Here is a 19,061-nt window from a genome sequence, read left to right as displayed (position 1 = left end):
GTTTGATGCTTGTTTTGTAGTAAACTTCCCTAATTCTTCTCTTCCTGTTTCATATTTTATTTAATTGTATTGGTACAACAGCTGGAGGGCAAACTGAGACATTAGAGGTAGGGCCAAGTAGCCAGTGGCAGGAGGAGATGCCATTTCTTAATCTGCCGTCATTGCTAAAGCAATGTTGTGGAAGAGCAGAAATCACAACCTCTTCAGGGCATGGAATAATATACTTCCACGTGTAGACACAGCTACATGCAATCATCTGAAGTGGTATCAGAATGTGACAGTACCTGCACAGAACCCATGCCAGCCATATGACTTCTGAACAGATCAAAATGTTTACTCCTGGCTCAGACAGAAAGCCCCTCATTATACTTTTGCAGTGTGATAAGCAGTGTAATCATGTTTGGAGCTCAGCCTAGATGCTAGGCATCCTTCTGCAAACTTCCCTGGAAATTTCTTTTTCCAAGAAGTGTTACCTTCACACATTATGTGGGAAACAGTAATGGTGTATCTGCTCACTCATGTCCATAGAAGAGATCAGGAATACACAATGTAGATCAGAGTATGAAATCCATTTTTTTGATTGTGCTCTAGCTGGATTGTTCTTCTGGAAACCATACTGCACGCAAAATCATAAATAAATGGAAAACTCTCTGCAACAGGGAGGAAACAGGGGGGTTTTCCTGAGTTATAAGAGCAGATATTTAGATGGATGTACAGGTACCAAAGGGATGGCCGTAAATTTAGCTAGGTGTTTGACTTCCATTATTAAAGACTTCATTTCAAAGTGCAACACTTCATTAGGGAGTACCAGTGTATTGAATCAAAATCCTATGATTTTTTGTTTTTCTAGAGAGCTTTGAGAGACATCTTTCAAAATTCTCCTGCAATAGCCTAAGTAAACTTCATGTAATGTATGGTTTTACTATATATTTCTGACTCAGATTCTATTAATTAGATAGAGATAGATTTGTGGGGCTAAAGCTCTTTAAACACATGGAAAAACAGAGATCTAGTACGATACTACATGAAGCACTGCAAGTACTTCAGTCATACTAGTAATAAATCAGAAATCTACCTCTTATTTAACAGTGAGAAGATATGGGGTTTTTTTCTGAGTTCTGTAGAAATATTTGTCTGAATGCAGTGCAATCAGAAAAGAAGTGTATTTTAAAACATCAAGAAAAGTAATTTTTTGTGCAAGGAGTAATGAATTTATAAAATTAAATGGACTTGAACTAAGAAAAAAGTGATGGGTTGCTTTGGAGGTTTGGTCTTGCATGTGCCCTTTTTAGATTAGAAAAGAAAGAATACTGCAAGATTTGTACTAATTTGTTAGATTTGGTGATGTATTGAAGATTTATTATATTTTCAGTGAAGTAAGACAAAATGATCCTCTGCGATATGGGCTGGAATACAGAAAATGATAAGGAAATAATTGATTCTTCATAAGTAGACAAATGAGTGTGTTCATATTTTGTGTGTTCATTACTTACAACATTTACACATTTATGAGTAAGTATGGCAGATCTGTTCACACACATTGATTAGCTGCATGTTCACTCAGTAACTCTTTCTGTCATACTTACCTGCACTGCACCTTTGTCTGTCGCATAAATAACCACATAAATGTTCGTACTCTCCATCCTGGGGAGTGAGTTTAGGGTCTCTGAGAGGCATTACAGTGCTTATGGTGCCATAAGTGTCTTTTGTATGTGCACAGGACAAAGATGGCATGAAGTGTGATCTTCATGCTACTGCTTCACTGCTGTTGTCTCTGAGACTGCCGGGTTCCCTTGCACAGCTAATTGTTCTGATGAAAATGGGAGCTATCTACACGAAACTGAAGAGTTAATCAAATTCTTCTGCTTCTTCTGGACTGCAAATGTACACAATGCCCAAAAGATTTGGGATGAGCTGTTGCTTGTTCTCATGTGTCTTTACTCACATGCATAATTTTTTTCTCATGTGGGTATTTTCTTGTGTTTTTAAAAAAAAAAAAATCTGAGTTACTGGATTTTTATATGGCTCAGTTATGATTCTCTAACATTTTATGTTTCATCTCTTCACAACCCCATCACTTCTTGTTTTGTAAGATGTGCTGGAAAGCTGGTGAATGCCAGTATTTTCATGGGCTGTTCCATGATGGAAGACAAGCCAAAAATGAGGGTGGCCCCAAGATAGGCAGCATCTTTTGTCACCGGGGACCATCTCACCATTCTCAAGCCGGGCTGAGCCATTTGGCATTTTTGGATGAGATGAGGCAGTATGACAACTCTAAGGTTCTGCCAGGGAAACCTGGAAATAGCACCACGTAACATAAAGTTTTTATGGACCTTCTTGAACAGAGGTCACCTTAGTGTGGATGGGGTTTTCTGGGTTTTTTTATAAACACAGAAAGTTTTGTGCTGCAGAGAATTTTCTATGGACATATTGTCTAGATATCTGTACTCTGATTATCCATGGCTGTGACTGAAAATAGTGAAATTTTGCTACGGATCAAGTCTGTGAATAACAATAGAAGTATTTGAATGCGTACTCATGACACCTGAGTAAGGAGTTTTTCCCTCCCTCTATCTGCTCTTACTGTGCTTTGAACCAAGCTGGTACCAAACCTCCCAGGGCATGGAGCATTACAGGAGTGAGCATTAAGGGGACTTCATGCACTTTGCACGTCTTATCTAAAGACATTTATGTTGAAAGGATCTGCAAAATTATATTTTTTGGAATAGACACTAGATTTAGTGCTGCTATCATTTCTCCTCAATAGAACAATTTTATTCTTCTGCAGTCAAAGTCACCAGATTAAGTTTATCAAAAAACAGATGTTAGCATATTCATTACCAAGATTATTTCACTATATCTTAACACACAATAGTAAATTTGATTCCCATATCAAGGATTTTGCTCTCCTACTAACCAGTATTTGTAATCACAAAATTGTGCTTTCTTCAGGATGGCTGTAGTTGGCCCAAGGATGTTTGTATTTAAACCGTTCTCTTAAAATAGTGCTATTTTTATGCTGTTGTGGTGCCTTTTAGCAGAAGCCTTGAAAATAATCAGTCTCCCTGTGTTCTGCATAAATGAAGGCTGTGAACAGCCCCCCTACTCCAGCATGTGAAATGTAGCAAAGGCAGACATTGAGTAATTACACTACATATCATAGTGGTTTTGTAAAATGTAGTGTTTTGGAATATTCTTGTAAAAATGTAAGGTTCTTTCTCTTGACTTGCACAACCTCTTTTATGGTTGTCCTTTTTATACTCCACCATACCTTCTTCCTCAAAGTACGTTCTGTCTCTTACTGAGAACTGAGCTGGTCCAGTGACTTGAAGGTCCATTTCCAGGAAGAACTTCTAATCCATTTTAATGGAAACTGTGTGTTTCAATCCCCTGGACTACTCTGATAATCTCAGCTGCACAAGTGGTGCTGATGATACAATTTTCTGCTGAATCAGAATGTAATGGAAATCCATGCGTGTTGTTAGGGGAAGTCCTGTCTGCAAAAGAGCATAAAGCCAAGGCTTGCTGGCTTGCATTCATCACTTCTGCAGGCAGAAAGGGAGGAAAGAGTTATTTGTTGAGAAGATTGGTTTAAAGTGTGTGGGTGTCAGCTGTGGGATCTTGAAAATTCAAACGTACATTTGCTTCCTGTAGTCTACAGCTTCATCTGGGCCTTGGTAGTTCTAGCTGTGACTAGCTAAGAGATGTCAGGGAGGACTTTCTTTCTGAAGTGAACAAAAGCAACACTGTAATACAGGCATTGCACAACAGCTGGGAGAAAGGTGATCCCCAGAAAGCATTTTGTTCTCCTTCTGGGACAAAAGGTGTTATTAAACATGTAAGATATTAATACTGAAATAACATTCATTTTATATCAATGTCACTATATTACTGGAAATCAATATCTACATACTTAAACAACTTCTGTTTGTGACAATTTATTAAGCATAAAATAAGAAGCATCCCTTCCAGGCTGCAAGAAGTATGATGTAGCAGAGTATACTGCAGATTTGTTCTTTTTCTTCTCCCTACAATGTGCAAGGAACTGTGAGATTAAAAAAGGTTGGCCCTGTTAAGAACTAACACATGCTGGAGGGGGTGTCTTTTCAAAGCACTTTCTCTGAGGGGAAAAAAAAAGGTGTTTAAATATTGCATTGATAACATTTAAAATGATCTTTCATCATTTCTATCCCAGAGAATGATAGCGATACTATAGCAAGTGACAGAAATAACCTTTTAATAAAAGTGAATTTTTATAGTAGGACTGGATAGCTCAGGATATTAGTAATGGAACATAGAACCTCTCCCTTCTAGCTCATCCGTTCATGTCTGTCCCTGCCTGGTAAAGACCCAAAATTATTATCATCAGATGGCTGCTTGGGGGCCCAGAGGAAACGAGTTGGTGGTCTTGGTCCAGTCACTGGCACTAATTGCCATCCTTGCTGACAGTCTTGTTAGACAGGCGTGGAAGCAGCCCTGCCTTAATGAACTATTACACAGGTTTTCTATTAAACCCCTACATTCAGGCACCTGAATGCTTTGCAGATATTAGTCATATTGTCCTCACAACACCACTAGTCAGCAGGGACATATTTACCCCTGTCTGCAGATGGGCAAGCAGAGGTACAGAGCAGCTGTACTTAGTCATGCGGGAAGCTGGAGACAAAGGTGAGCGCCAGGTCCCGCTCTCCCAGTTCCACCCTAGCTGCAATGCCATCTCCCCAGCTCGTCTGGGCTGTAGCAGGGGTTCCACCAAGCAAGAGCTGCTGCATGACAGAGAATGGGCACTGCAGCTTACTGTATCCCCTATACTGTGGGCTAAATATTTCTGAGGTTTTGCACTAGGGCTCAGGGAAGGTGCTGCTGCAGAGAAATGTTGCAGGGGCCATGCGTTATTGCAGGAGATGTATTTTCAATAATATGGGGAACAAACTTGCCCACTTCTAAGAACAATAGGCCCACAGACTGTATTTCTGTGAATCAGATGGTTTGTGACTGATGAGGCTTTTTTCCCAGTTTGGCATAATAAGCAATTTACTTCCTCACTGATACGGTTATTGTCACAGCTTTTGCACTAGTGTTTGATAGCATTGATTAGTTTGTGCTATGCTAATTTTTAGCACAAGGAGGGAATTGATTTACTTGAAGCTTAGTATATTTTAGCACTGAAGTGGAAATAATTCCATTGAAAATATGGAAAATGAGCAGTCACCTTAACAATTGAATAAATGACTTGACATTTGTGGGGCTAAAGTATTCGATAGATAAGAAGATTTTCATATTAAAAATAAATCATTGGCCTACCTATTATTTAGCTAGGCTTAGAATCATGAATAAAGGGTCTCCCATAGAAATAGAGAGAAGATTATTGATTGCAGCTCCATATTAAAAAAATTAAATGGATGATATTTCCTGGTTCCTTATGGGAAAAAGTCAGTGTGTTTAGGTTATGGTCAGAATTACTCGATAATTTTTAAAGCAGTTCTTCTATCACAAGGTCATAGATGATGTGATTTCCTGTGTCTTCTGCAGATATCAGGTAGAAAATCTTTAATAAGAATTTCTTGTATGAATTATTCACAACTCAGAATTGTGCTCCATATTCAACTAAGTTGAAAGGAAGCAAAGCATATTCTGCATCAAAGAACTTGTATGAAGCAGGAAGAAAATAACAGAAAAGTGGAATCTTTCTGGGGAAGGAAAAATGTTACAGCAGTAAAAGGCGGCTAGCAAAGGCTGTTGTCTAGTGGAACTAAACATATTGTGAAATAAATATTACATTACCATTCTTACAATACTGAGCGCACAAAATACTCTAAAAATACCTGAAGGAGCTTGTCTTTTCAGTATGAATTTGTTTCACTTTTTGCGATTGCTTTACTACTAAACATATTTGACTGTAAGCATCCGCATCACAGAGGGCAATGCAAAGGAATAGGTTGTTCTGGCTCCAGCTAACACATTCACAGCAGCACAGAAGAAAAAAAAATCAGGGATGAGGACTCTAGTCTCAGCTCCATCTATGACACTAGGTTATATACTGTGAAACAGAAAGCATGTATCCCCTTATATGACCAAGGGCATTATAAGCAAGATCCTCACTTTCTGGGTATGCAAAAATTGTCCTTTGATTGGAAGTAGCAATCAGCTTTGATGGTTGAACCCAGGCTCAGTGGGAACTTTTTTACGAACATATTGAGTGCTTTTGATACACTTTTCTACTCTGAAGAATTAGGTCACCAGTTTTAAAAATTTGGATATTCAAAATTACCTGATGTCTTGCTTTCAACCTCAGTGGCATAAATCGTCATCTATAAGTTGCAAGCCAGAATCCTTCCTCATCTCACAGGGATCTTGTGAAGATAAATTAATCTGTGTTTGTAAATCCCAAAGAAAATTATACAGAAACTTTGTATAGAAGCTCAGAAGAGATTTAGTGTGTTCAGTGCTGCATTTGAATGGTGTAAATAATAGTGAATAAAAAAGTCACAGAATGAATTATGAGAATAAGAAAAAAAACCAATGAATGCTGAATGAGACCTGGTTCCTGAAGAAATAAGTATGTAATCTTGTAATTAGTATCAATCATGGTTTGTTCTTATAAAGGAGACAGATCGAATTTACAGAGGGACTCTTTGTTACTGACTTTTCAGTCATGATCATATGGTCTGAACATGCTTTTGATGTAAGGGAAGTTCTGAAATACGCTTTTCTTCCAAACCACAATAATAGTGAGAATGTGGAACAGCTGCTTAAATGTGCCCTACAATCTCCTGACCAGTTAGAATTAGACAAGCTGCTGCTTTAAGTTTCTTTTTGTGTCTTTTTCCTAAAGGCCCATCATGGGGTGTTATGGTGGGGGTGAGATGTCCAAAAATACAGCTGTCACAGATATGAGTTCCTTGAAGACACCAAGACAGCTGGGATCTCTTCTGTGGGCTCAGGGTCCTGTGAAGATTTACCCTTCATAAGGCTCATTTACCTGAGACCAGCTATTGGAAATAGATTCCTGTTGATGCAGCCATAGACAAATGCCAAATCAGGGAACAGGTCTGTGTTTCTCAAATGTCTGAAAAGTCAGTCACATGGAAAATATTGGAGCCCCGTTCTAGTTGGATTCAGTCTGTGGTCGTGGGAAGGGAGAAGAGAAAATGCTGTTTCTGTCACCATCCTCTGAATTATCTCTGCTCAGTTAACTACTTGAAATTCTTGTGCTCCTTTTGTAGTGAGTGTTGAAAGAGCAGCAGGAACCTCTGTCAGTTCATATGAACATGTCTCTGAACAGTGAATTAAATAAAGACCTTGCAAGATTTCTTTCAATTGAACTTAACATAGTACTGCAAACAAGTTTGTGGTGTCTCTTCAGTTTTGGAGGTGGACACTTCTTTAAGAGAAGGTTCATCCTTGAATATCATTGCAGCTGCCTGACAGAGCCCTTTACATGAAAAAAAAATCTCGTATGGCCAGTCTACCTGTATTGTCTGAAATTGTCAGTTGTTTCCAGCGCAGGTGAAACACATATTACAATTTTCTTGACTAGAAACAAATAAGAATCAATTGTGAGGTTTGTCCAAAAGTGTCTGCTGGTGTGTTTTGCTGGTTTTCTCTGTTCCACCATCTTTTCCACTTTCCCGTCAAGGTCTGTTTGCTGGTATAAGAGGTAGAGCAAATTCTTCACAAGAAATACAGGAATAATTCCATTTGACATGTAAAATGGACTAATTTTCAGAAAGTGCTGAATATATTCTCTTTTAAATTTGGGCTCCCTCCAAATGTTTAGTAGTCAGAATTACTAGACACTTTGAAAAATTGCACTTAAAATACTAATATCATTAGAGCTATGGCAGATGAGTAATCCAGCTGCGATTTTTTAAACATCGGACATAAACTAATACAAATGTAGCAAAGTGTCTTCAAAATGTAGATAAATTGTTTTGCAATATGCTATGTATATTCTCTCAGATATGTAAGAGTATGTTGTTGTTTATCCTGTCAAGTTTAGTATGTCCACATTAAAAGATGTCCTGTTGCTTCTTTTGCATTATAAATCCTTAAAAATATAAGAAGACATGAGCTGATGTAATCTTTCCCTAGAAATATGAACAGTAACATCATATCATGTAGGAAAAGAAGTAGTTGAAAAAAGATGTGGTAGCACAAAGAAGAGCATGCAGAGCAACCAGATCAAAGGAACAGGATACTAAATTTGAAGTGCATACCAGCTCATGCCTCCAGCATGGGATAGAGTATTGGAATATTACACACTGTTTCAGAAAGCTGTCAAAAGGGTATGTAGTAAAGGGTAACATACAGCATAGAGCAACAAAAATCACACACATTTATTAAATATTTGAAAAATGATTCCTGGCAAAAAGGAAATGCATACACTGTGCATACACTGTATATACAGTTATTTGGGCATTAAATATTTTAGAACTGTTTGAGTTAGACTGGTGTTGAAGGAGAAACAATATTAACCTAAAATAAAAGTCTTTCACATGATGCAGAGATACAGAGGGCCTCTGTTACCTGGAGAGTAAAGGATACACTTTGAATACACCTGTAACATGAACAACCACGGGTGCTGTAGAACAGCTGTAGAACTGTAAAACAACTGTAACAGTACCCACAGAGATTACAGAAAGTTGGTGCATTGACTTTTGATTTTTCCATATTAGCTCTTTTCTTTTATTTTTTATGATCTCTTTACTTTTTCAGAAACTGCATATTGTGTAAAGTGATCCATCTTGAACATAACATGATCAGGTTTAGCTAGGAAGATCAGGTTTAGATATGGAGCCACTGCTAATCCAGAGAAGTGAATACTTTGATAGCAGGTGATTATTCACCTCTTGCTCTCTGAGTAGTCCAATCATTAAAAAAAAAAGTTTTCACATTTTAGTTTCACTGGTTACAGACCTAATGCCCCTCTCTTGGGTCACATAATGAGAATTAGAGGCATATTTCTTACTGCAGTGTTAAGAGACCATTTTCTGGCAGCTAATTAATGCTCCATCCTTACCTATACTCAAAGGAATTCTAGTCTTCTTATTTCTTAAAGAATTTTTTTTTAATAAGGGAAGCCTTTTTCAGCTGGAAATTATATCTTTGATATTTTAGATATTATTGTTTCTTCTAACAGTAGTTCAGATTTTTTTATAATCCAAAGAAGCTTATTTTTGATGTAAAGTATTTTAATTACATTTCTGAATCTCTGTGGTATGTCTAATTTTTTAAATCAAAACATACAGCAGTATTCTTGTGTGGGTTTTTCTTTTGAAAATTACATTTATTTCACCAGTAGCAGATCAATTGATATATGTAAAAAAAAAAATTATGAACAAAGGGAAAAAATCTGCATAGCAGTGGAAATAGTATGAATTATTTGGTTTTGAGAAGACAGTAGATAAGTCTGTGTGATGCTTTATGTAAAACCTGAGTGACATCAGCAGGACCTGAGAGGAGGATAGTCTCTAATTTCAGTTAAGTTGGTTTTATTTAAAACACATGTATTTGTTTGCACCTCAGAGTAAAAATAGTTCCTAAGTCTTTGTGTTTGCCTTTTGGGGATGGGGAAAAAAAGCCATGTTAGGGAATGCTAATAAACTACAAAACAGTACAAAGCATACTGTTTCCACATGCCTTAGGCTCTTTTGTTTAGAAGAACATGCTTACAAAGAAAAAAATGGTGGGTTAGAGAAGTCAACTGGAGTGAAAAACACACATGGAAAGTGTTTGAATGGCTTGCAATGGGACAGGGGAGTAGTAGGAACTCTCGTGCCACCAACACAGTGGAAGTATCTCCCATTGTGGAGAGAGTCCTGAGCTCAGCTAGGTCTGCAAGTTTCTGGGGTTTTTGGCAAAGAATGGCTCAAACCAGTGATAAGTGCCACCCTTCCTCTTGCAAGGTGTACTTACACTGTAGAGTATTTTACTGAGTTTGTATAAGCATGCTTGACTTCTTACTTGGAAAAGAAAAATTCAACTTGACACACCACCCTTGACAGTTGCTCTTTTCTCAGCTAGGGAATTGAGTCTGTGCCTTTATATCAAGATGAGACTACAGCCACAGCTTCTTCAGATATGACTCCTCAGAGGACTCAGAGAGCAGCCATTCTTTAAGAAATCTTACTTTTGGGCCACTGCTATCACCTGAGTAGGAGGCTTGGACCAGATGATCCAGAGGTCACTTCCAACCTCAGACATTTGGTTTGTGACTGTGTGGTTAGGAAAATGGTAGCAATTGTGGTAGAACAACCTCACTGAGGAGTGCAGATGTGGGAATTAGGGAGCCTCAAGCACTGATTTAGGTCTTGACAACAGCATGTGTTATATGTTTGGGAAAGTAGTCTTGCACCTTTATTGGACTTAACAGTATCAACTATTATGCATGCTTTTACATGACCTGCCTGACCACTGTGTTTTGCAGATTAATTGCCTAATATTTCTTCAGTGATTTGCATGTGTAAATACTATATAAATGCTAAATAGATATTAACTCTAAAAATTGCTGCCAGTGCTCACACCATTATAGTAAGCACCTCTTTATTTCTTGGAGTACAAAGGCTGATTTGTCCAAGGATAGAGCATGCCACCACTGCAAGGCAGCAACTGATAGTCTTCAATGTTGTTTTCAGTTCTTGGGGATTTTCATCAAAGAATGCAAATCCTAACACCAGCATTTTATCTAAAATTGACAGTTAAATTTTTTAGTATGATTCCTAGTTTCAAAATACGAAGGCTTTTCTTCCTGTATTCTTATTTCCCAGCTCACCAGTATATCAGAATTTATAAAATTACATGCCTTGTTTTGTGCTATGCTTTTTTTTTTTTTTTAAAACAGTAATTATGGCATCCACCTTGTGGTATGTGTTAGCTTACCATCAGCATGATGCCTGAATCACCTTCTCAGCTAATGGTTATTTGAAGTAATGTACACAGCTCCAACTTACTTGTTTTTCTCTATCAGTCACTGTGAAAACAAGCAGCTTAGAAGGAGCAGATCTCTAAAATTTGTACCATTTAGAGAGGAAAGACCTGGGTGAAAACAAATGGTTTATGTTTTCAGCCAGAAATAAATAAGGCATGGACTATGGCTCTCTCATCTACGAGTGAGTTTTATTAAAGAGTTAGAGCAAGCTCCAGTTTACAAGATATTCAGAACCATATGTATGCATTAATTAAAGGAATGTGGAGGAGGAGGAGGGGATCTGAGAAAATAACAAAGCAGCAGTGTATGCGTGCAATGATTTTTCATTCTGTTTCGCTTCAGCTCTGCCCCTGCAACAGAGGATCTAATCAATCTGCCGGCTATTAAGTTTGTTAATTGATAATGCATACTAATTAGGCTGTGCGCAGTTACTTAAGAGACTTTGCTAAGGTGATTGTAGGCACAAGTCCAAATGGAGTTTAAAGTATTCTGTGTGAGGTTAAAACCCATCAACCAGAATAGATGGATTTTATATTATAACAGAAGGCACAATATACCCATAAGTATTTAATGTATTGCACAGTTATCCATTGTTACGTATCCTAAGTCTACTGAACAATTAAAAATATAAAAAATAACCTCTAAAAAAAGGTAACTAAATAAGGTGTGTGTATGAATATGTAGAGATAGTAGAGATGAAGGGAAGCTGAAACTGAACCAGCTTTAAAATAAATATTCATATTAATTTTCACACTTATGTCCAGGAATAATAGTATGTAGTTCTGCTGCAAGGGAGGAGCAAGCATGACAAGAACTCAGCCTAATCTAGCTTTATGAACTTTGACAATAAGCCACATAAAATTGACATGCCTTTCTGCCCCCATCCAATAGGGCAATAAAGCAGTAGTTACAGAGTAGCAACAAAAGCATGTCAACTAGCTATTTGTAATACATAGAGGAAGTCAGAGCTATTATTTATATCATTACTATATTATTATGAACCTCAGAGTCTCTTTTCCATTTCTAGCGACTCTTTCTTGAGGTGCTCCTGACCTTAAAGAGATAATTTTTTACATATTAATAGTCCTGGTCTTTTCCCCCCCCTTCTTTTTCTTCTTTTCTATGCATCATATAAAATGAAAGTTCTTTGCAATATAAATTTGGAGTTGGCAGGCACTAGTGATGGAGGTAGTGGGCATTTAATTAGTGAATGAATTGTATTCTCATGGTGTGGCCATTGGACCTAAAATCCAAGCTATAGTGCTTTATTTAACTATATGAAAATGACTGGGTGTCACTATTTAGTATGTAGGAAACTATTTTTTAATGACTGAGTACTTAAAATCGAAAAGAAAAAAAAAACACTTTGGGAGAGATCTTGCAACCTTGTTGAAGGAAATTTATTGCAATGAGATACGTCATACTGTAAGAAGAACTATTGCAGTAGAGATATTTTTATTATCTGCATGTAGTCAGTGGGTATAGTTGGAGTGGCAAGGTATATGTACCAATAACAAAGTTTGGATAGCTGCAAACTTGAACAACCACAAAGGTGAATTACATAGGTTGCAATTATCTGTTTTGTATGCAAAGGTTGTGTATCATGTTGAGGATTATGGAGAAATTACTTTTTATTTGTTTTCCTATTCAGCCAGTTTCTTCAACTTGTGTGTAGTACAAATCTGGGGAGACATAAGGACGCTCATGTAAATGGCTGAGCTGTGACCCAGAGGGGCCATGCACAAAGCTATGGAAAGATGGTGTTCCCTAGGCTTACAACAAAATCCCCCCAAAACTGACGATAGGCTTTGTGAACATCAGCAATGCAGCTTTCACAATGAGAAACATAAACACAGCTTGTAACAAACTTTCTTTAAGTTTTCTTCCTCTGAGAGTTCTGTGGGAGATGTAATATCTCCTATCTCTTTCAGTGCTTCACTTAACGGTCTGTAATGAATGAGTAAATAAGAGGAGATGAGCTTAAAAGGCAATCAAAGTAGCAGGGAATTGCCAGCATGAATGAGTGATTCTCACTGGACTAGTACATCTCAAGGAGGATACAAAGAAAATAATTTTACAAGGGAGTTTGATGGCGGGACTGCGGACATTGTTACATATTGACACTGGAGATATTAGGATCTGAATTTTTCTCCCCAACACTTTTCTGAGGCACATCCATTGGACATTATGTCTCTGTAAGGTCTCCTTCTCCTTGCTGGGAAAGTAAGGACACATCCAGAAAGTAGTTTTGGTCAACCAAGATCAGAACTACCCTCTGGAGGCTCCTGTTGCTCTACAGACCTCCTCATGTTCCTATGAAGATTTTTGGATATTTTCATAGAGCGAGATGTTTCAGGGGGAATAGCTTCATCCCTCCATCCATCCATCCATCCATCCATCCATCCATCCATCCATCTATCTATCTATCTATCTATCTATCTATCTATCTATCTATCTATCTATCCACTGTAAATGTAAGACAAGTTGCATCACTGGTTACTCCTTGTATTGTGTCCTGTCATGTCAGCAAAAAATATGTGTTCTGAAGAAGCTGATCTTAACACCAGCAATAAGTTGATCACTGGTAATTATGAAAGAAGCTAGATGAATAACTTTATTGATTAATACTGAAGGGGAGCTTAGAGGTACAACACGGGTTCTTATATTTTGATGTGTGGTTGAAACAACAAAGAGAGTTCACTTAGCTGTTCCACAGTCTCCTTTAAGGCTGTCCTCTGAACAAAATGAAGGTACAGAGCAGGTTAAATCATGCTATGCCTGTTCAAGAGACTTGCCTTTTCCAGGAATATTGCACCTGCATTATTGAAGAGGGTTCTGCTCTGACATCTTTCTTTAGTGCACATCAGTGAGATTTTAGCCCATAATGTCAACTAAAGTGAAGTAAATAGCAGGAAAAATGTTCTGCGAATATTTGCTCAAAGTGGAAAGTGGATTTCAATTAGACCATGTTTGCAATGCTTTCACGTTTGCTTTCCAGGAACACTTGAGTGCTCAAGCTTTATTAGTATGAATAACTCATGAAAAAGTGAATGCTTGCTCAAATATTCACCAAAAGCAGATTTTGAAGAGAAAACTCACTGGAGAAGTGTGTGACTAATTTTTAATAAGAAGTACTGCTCAGAATTTTACGAGGTCACTATCTCTTTGTGGGCAGCTTGCAAAGAGAAATAAAGGTAGTATTTGTAGATAATTTTCAGCAAATGTGCACCAGCCCTAATGTAAAAAATATCACAGTGATGTTGTCATTTTTGTAAGGCCAATACCTGCTGTTCCTGGTTTCTTATGAGATTAAATTCTTAGCCTGTTGTCTAAGGCTTGCCTCATAGAGGTTCAAGCACAGAGGGTTCCCATGAACTTAAGCAATATTTGAGATTGCTTGGTAACCTCAGGACTGGATCACTAATTCTTGCTACTGTATATAAGTCCTACTCTTTTAGAAAATCATACCTACTCTCCCACTTGTGTCATTTTAGGAATATTTTTCTTGATCTGGGTGAAATGCGCAACATTTAATAATGTTTGTCAGTGCCTACTTTTTTGCCTTATGCACTCTATTATTATATTCTGTGGAATCGTATTCAAGATAAAAAAACACAGCAGGAAATCTGCTGGATTATGATTTCATAAACTGGTATGGGTTAGTGTTTTATGTCAGTGGTACTCCTAAGAGTTTAAGAGACTATTTAATATAAGCAAGAGTATTGTCCTCTGATTCCAATACAAATACAAATCTTTCTGCTAAGGACCAAGAATTTAGAAAGGAAAAAGAGTGCCACAAAATAAGTAATATTAATTGTAATTTTATGCTACAGGAATCAAACCACATCTGAAAAAGAGTTTTCCAAATTTCCCTTTTTCAATTTGACTGCTTACTTTAACATGGTCACTCTTCTTTCATGAGGAGGAGAAGAGCATTATAGCCATCTCCAGCTGCCATTTTTGTTGTAGATGACAAGATATCTTCTTGGACATCATGCTTCCTTTACTATATAAAAAGCCAGAAGCAGAAGCAGAACAAAAACAAAAACAAATAAAACAAAGAAAAACAAAAAAAAAGAGAGAGAAATATTTTGCCTTTCACTTTCACAATGCAGGAAGGAAGATTATTAGCATTCAGCTTCATTCTTGAGTGTGAACTAAATTATGTGGACTTAAAAATGCAAAAATGAAGATGAATGAAACTCTCTCTTGCTTAGCGATCAAATAAAAAATAAACATTTGCCTAAAACGATTGCCATTGCTTAATACATTTTATCTGAAATAAGATACTCTATTGTATCATTTCTCACAATATGTAATACTTTGTTTTTCTGCAATATTATTTTGCTGATTTCTAAAATATTAAAACAGATCCTTTTTGCCTGTTCAACAGCAATTTCTTTATATAAACAAATGCTTCTAAATGCTTTAAGAAAGGAGGTATTAAATTGGTTAAAACACAAACCATTAGTAAGCTTCCCAGAGAAAAATCTGCAAATGTGAAAACAAGAAGGGTAGAGTACAATGCACATAGTAATTATTGCAATTCATCAAATCATAGCGTATGTACTACCATTGAAATTATATCACCCAAAGAGTACAGACTTTTTACATAGCTTGAAAAATTCCTTACTTTGCTATAGTGGGAGGTGCAAATAATTCACTTGACCTGCTTTATGAAACATATATTCATGTTCTCTCTAAGGACTGTATTGTATTTGCTGTTGAATGTAGTTTACACTATTTCTTAATGGATTCTTGCAGGGAGAAAATCAGAAAGAAACTGCTCAGATCCCCTAATTCAGTACTTTACAAGGCATTGGAAGTACTAAAATTCATATTTTATTGTAAGATTTTATTTAAAAATTGTTCAAGGAAGCATTAAATAATGACTTAACTCCAATCCTGAATCTTTTTGCATACAACTGTTGCCCTATGAAGACTCACTGATTGATCTGCATAAGATCTGGAATGGAGCATTCCTTAAGGTCAAAGTGAGAAGTTTCTAAACTTTTGAAAGCAGTCCACCTAAAACTGAAAAAAAATTACATGTTTATGTCTGTTATCTAGTTTCTTCTTAAAAAAGTTTGGAAAATGCCTCCTTCCAGTAAATATACAGGTCTTTATCCTTGCAATTTAACCAGAGTTTATCACTGATACAAGCTTTATGAAAAAGGAGTGGAAGAACCAAAGGCACATGTAGTAATTCTGGTTTACTAATTTTTTTGTTGGACAAGTGTGCACAATGAATTTTATACATCAAAGTTTAAGTCCCACAGTTCCTGCTCCCAGATCAGATGAACTAGAGATCTTCGATTCCTTTTTTTCTCACTTTAAACTGAAGTAAACTGAAATGGAAGACTTGCTTTCTATTTTGTTGTTCATTAGCAGCTTCAGTTTACTTCTCACTTTTATGATTTTGTGTGGAAAGTCATTGGCTTCAGTAGGGTTTCCCTTGATTTATACCAGTTTAAGTAAAACTCATATTGGCTCTTTTCTCTCACTGAAGATGTTGCCCATGAGATGTGTCAGAATAATGACTCAGGAAAATGAAGTCATAGAGTAGACAGGGCTCGCGGAGAACGAGCGGCCTTGCACACTTCACTGGTCCCACATCAGCGTGCGCCGATCCTGCCGTGACGGGGATTACCTGGGGAGGTGCCTGACATTCTCCGTGCCTGCTCAATCTGTTCTGTGTGGCAATAGAGGTGATAACTGTGTTGTGGACATTTGTCCTCGAAGAGTACATTTCTCATACCAATAGGCTATTGACTTTCAGTAATTGCAAACTTAGGGAAGATTTTTATTGGTGTGCTGGAGATAAAAGATCTCTTGTCCCACTACCACAGTCTTCCACAATGATTAAACTGCAACTGGGAAAGAGACAAATTCGGTCCCCTTTTCTCACCCATCTGAACAGGGTGTTGGTGTCTACCTACATAATAAAAAAATCAGGATACAGAGATTTATTCCACAGCAGGACTTGTGCCACAAAACAGGAAGGCAGTTTGGTCATTTGTCAATTTTTTTTTGTCATAACTGGATGTTAATAAGGAATATTAAGGATGAGGTGAAAAAAGAATATCTGATTAATAGTCTTACTTTTAGAGACAATTATAAAAAAAATTAGTACTACTTTTTAGAGTCAACCGTTTTGAAAGATGAATTTGACCAGTTATATTACTTGTTTAAAATATAACAAAGACACCTGGAATTATAACATTCTTTGCACAGTGGATGTCATATTACTTTTTTTTGTGATTACGTCAATTTAGTATTTCACGTATTATTAATAATTCCTCATTACATAAAATTATTACTAAACTGGCAATTAAGTGAATGTGAAGGATCCATATGCTGAAGTGTTTGTAACATTTCAATTATGAACCTCACATCAGATGTCTTCCGGTGTGCATCAATAACATTAATGAACAATCTTTTTGCCAAAACCACCCAAATGCATTCCATTATCTTATTATATTATATATCATGTTTTCACAGAGCCTTGATACATCTTCATAAATATTTAGATATTAGCTTCAGGAGGAATTAGGTAGTCTACTTTCTGGCTCTTATAGTACAAACAGGTTTCCTCATATCTCAATAGTTGTCACATCTAAACATCAGTGTTTCAGTTACTGGCAGCTTCTTGTTTCAACATGTCTTCATCAACTTGATTTTATTTTTTAGTTTACTTCATATTTTCCTTTGAATTTATATTTCCTCCTAATTTTTAAAATAAAATCTCTTCTAGGTTAAGGATACTTCCCTTCTCACTGTTGCTCTTCAAGGACAGATCTATTCTTCTAACTTAAACAAAATATTTCTCAGAAAGTGCCCAGGACAATCTGCACTGAAAATCACAATGTTGTCTTTAATGTGGTAAGTGAATAAAACAGACAAGTAGCATGCATACAAAACTCAGCTGTACTTTTCCCCTGGCAAGGACATAAAGGCTACTGCTCCAAAGCAAAGTGTATTGAGTAAGACACGTGAACTTCAGAAATGTCTCTTCTTTCATATTTGGCTTTCTGGTTTAAACCATCCAGGTCTTATGCCATTTGTTTCCTTGTGTTTTGAACAGATGGACTGTGGGTCTACCAAGTGCAGCACAGGTCTTGCCTACCTGCAAAAACATGAAGGAAGTTTTGCAAAAACCTGCAAAAAAACTTGCAAAAGTTTGACCCATGATCATTACTGACCAATACAGGCTCACTGTTCCTGTCACTCATCCCTCTAAAAATTACTTATTTGCATGTATCAGTCTGATATTAATGCAGAAGACACAAATATGAGATAAATAAACCCTAGATAATTTGTTTCCCATTGATCAGTGGTGATAATGGTGATGCAGATTTATGTGTCTGTCTTTATGTCCAAAAGTCTGGACTGGAAAAGTAACATTTTAACTCTTGTATAATGCAAGCTAGTAGTAAGTGGAGAAATACTAATGTCCACATTTATCTCAACAAAGAAAGATAGTCAAGTTAGAGGTTGCTTCCGCTTGAAACTTGGATGAAGCATCTAACAAAGGCTCAAGGCAGAAAGAGGTAGTTTATCACTTATTTATTTTTTGACTGCGAGTTTTAAAATTTCACGGACTCCTCATCACTACTATAAAATTGTGTTCTCTGCATTTGTAATTTATATGCTTTCAACTTGCCCAGGAAATTTACGCAAACACAGGGATGATCATATCACATCCTGCCTTGAATGTCATACCGTATGGGTAGGACGTGGTACAATACTTCAGTGTCTTAGCACAAGGGCAATTTATTCTTTCCTTTTCAATCTGCAGACCGGCCCATTCTTTAAAAAAATTAAATGTTGCTGAAAAAGTAACCTAGACATTTGAGTACTGTAAAGCAGAGAGGTCCTGGGGAAGGTGATGGAAAAATTTTCTTCCATATTATGAAATTTTTGGTTTGGGAATAAAAAGACTTGCTCCTCCACAGGGCCGAAAGCTACAGTAACCACTCAGAACTCTGTGGCTTTGTCAATAGTGTTTCATAAAAATACTAAAACACTAAGTACCTCTTGTATTGGTGAAGATAATTAACTTTTAAGAAAACAATTTGGCCCAGATTTTCAGAAGCAGATAGAGATTGTAAATGTTCCAAAATTCAGATTC

The sequence above is a fragment of the Oenanthe melanoleuca genome, chromosome Z (genome assembly GCF_029582105.1).
Source record: "Oenanthe melanoleuca isolate GR-GAL-2019-014 chromosome Z, OMel1.0, whole genome shotgun sequence".
In the NCBI taxonomy this organism is placed as follows: domain Eukaryota; kingdom Metazoa; phylum Chordata; class Aves; order Passeriformes; family Muscicapidae; genus Oenanthe; species Oenanthe melanoleuca.
Note: the sequence above shows the minus strand (reverse complement) of the source record.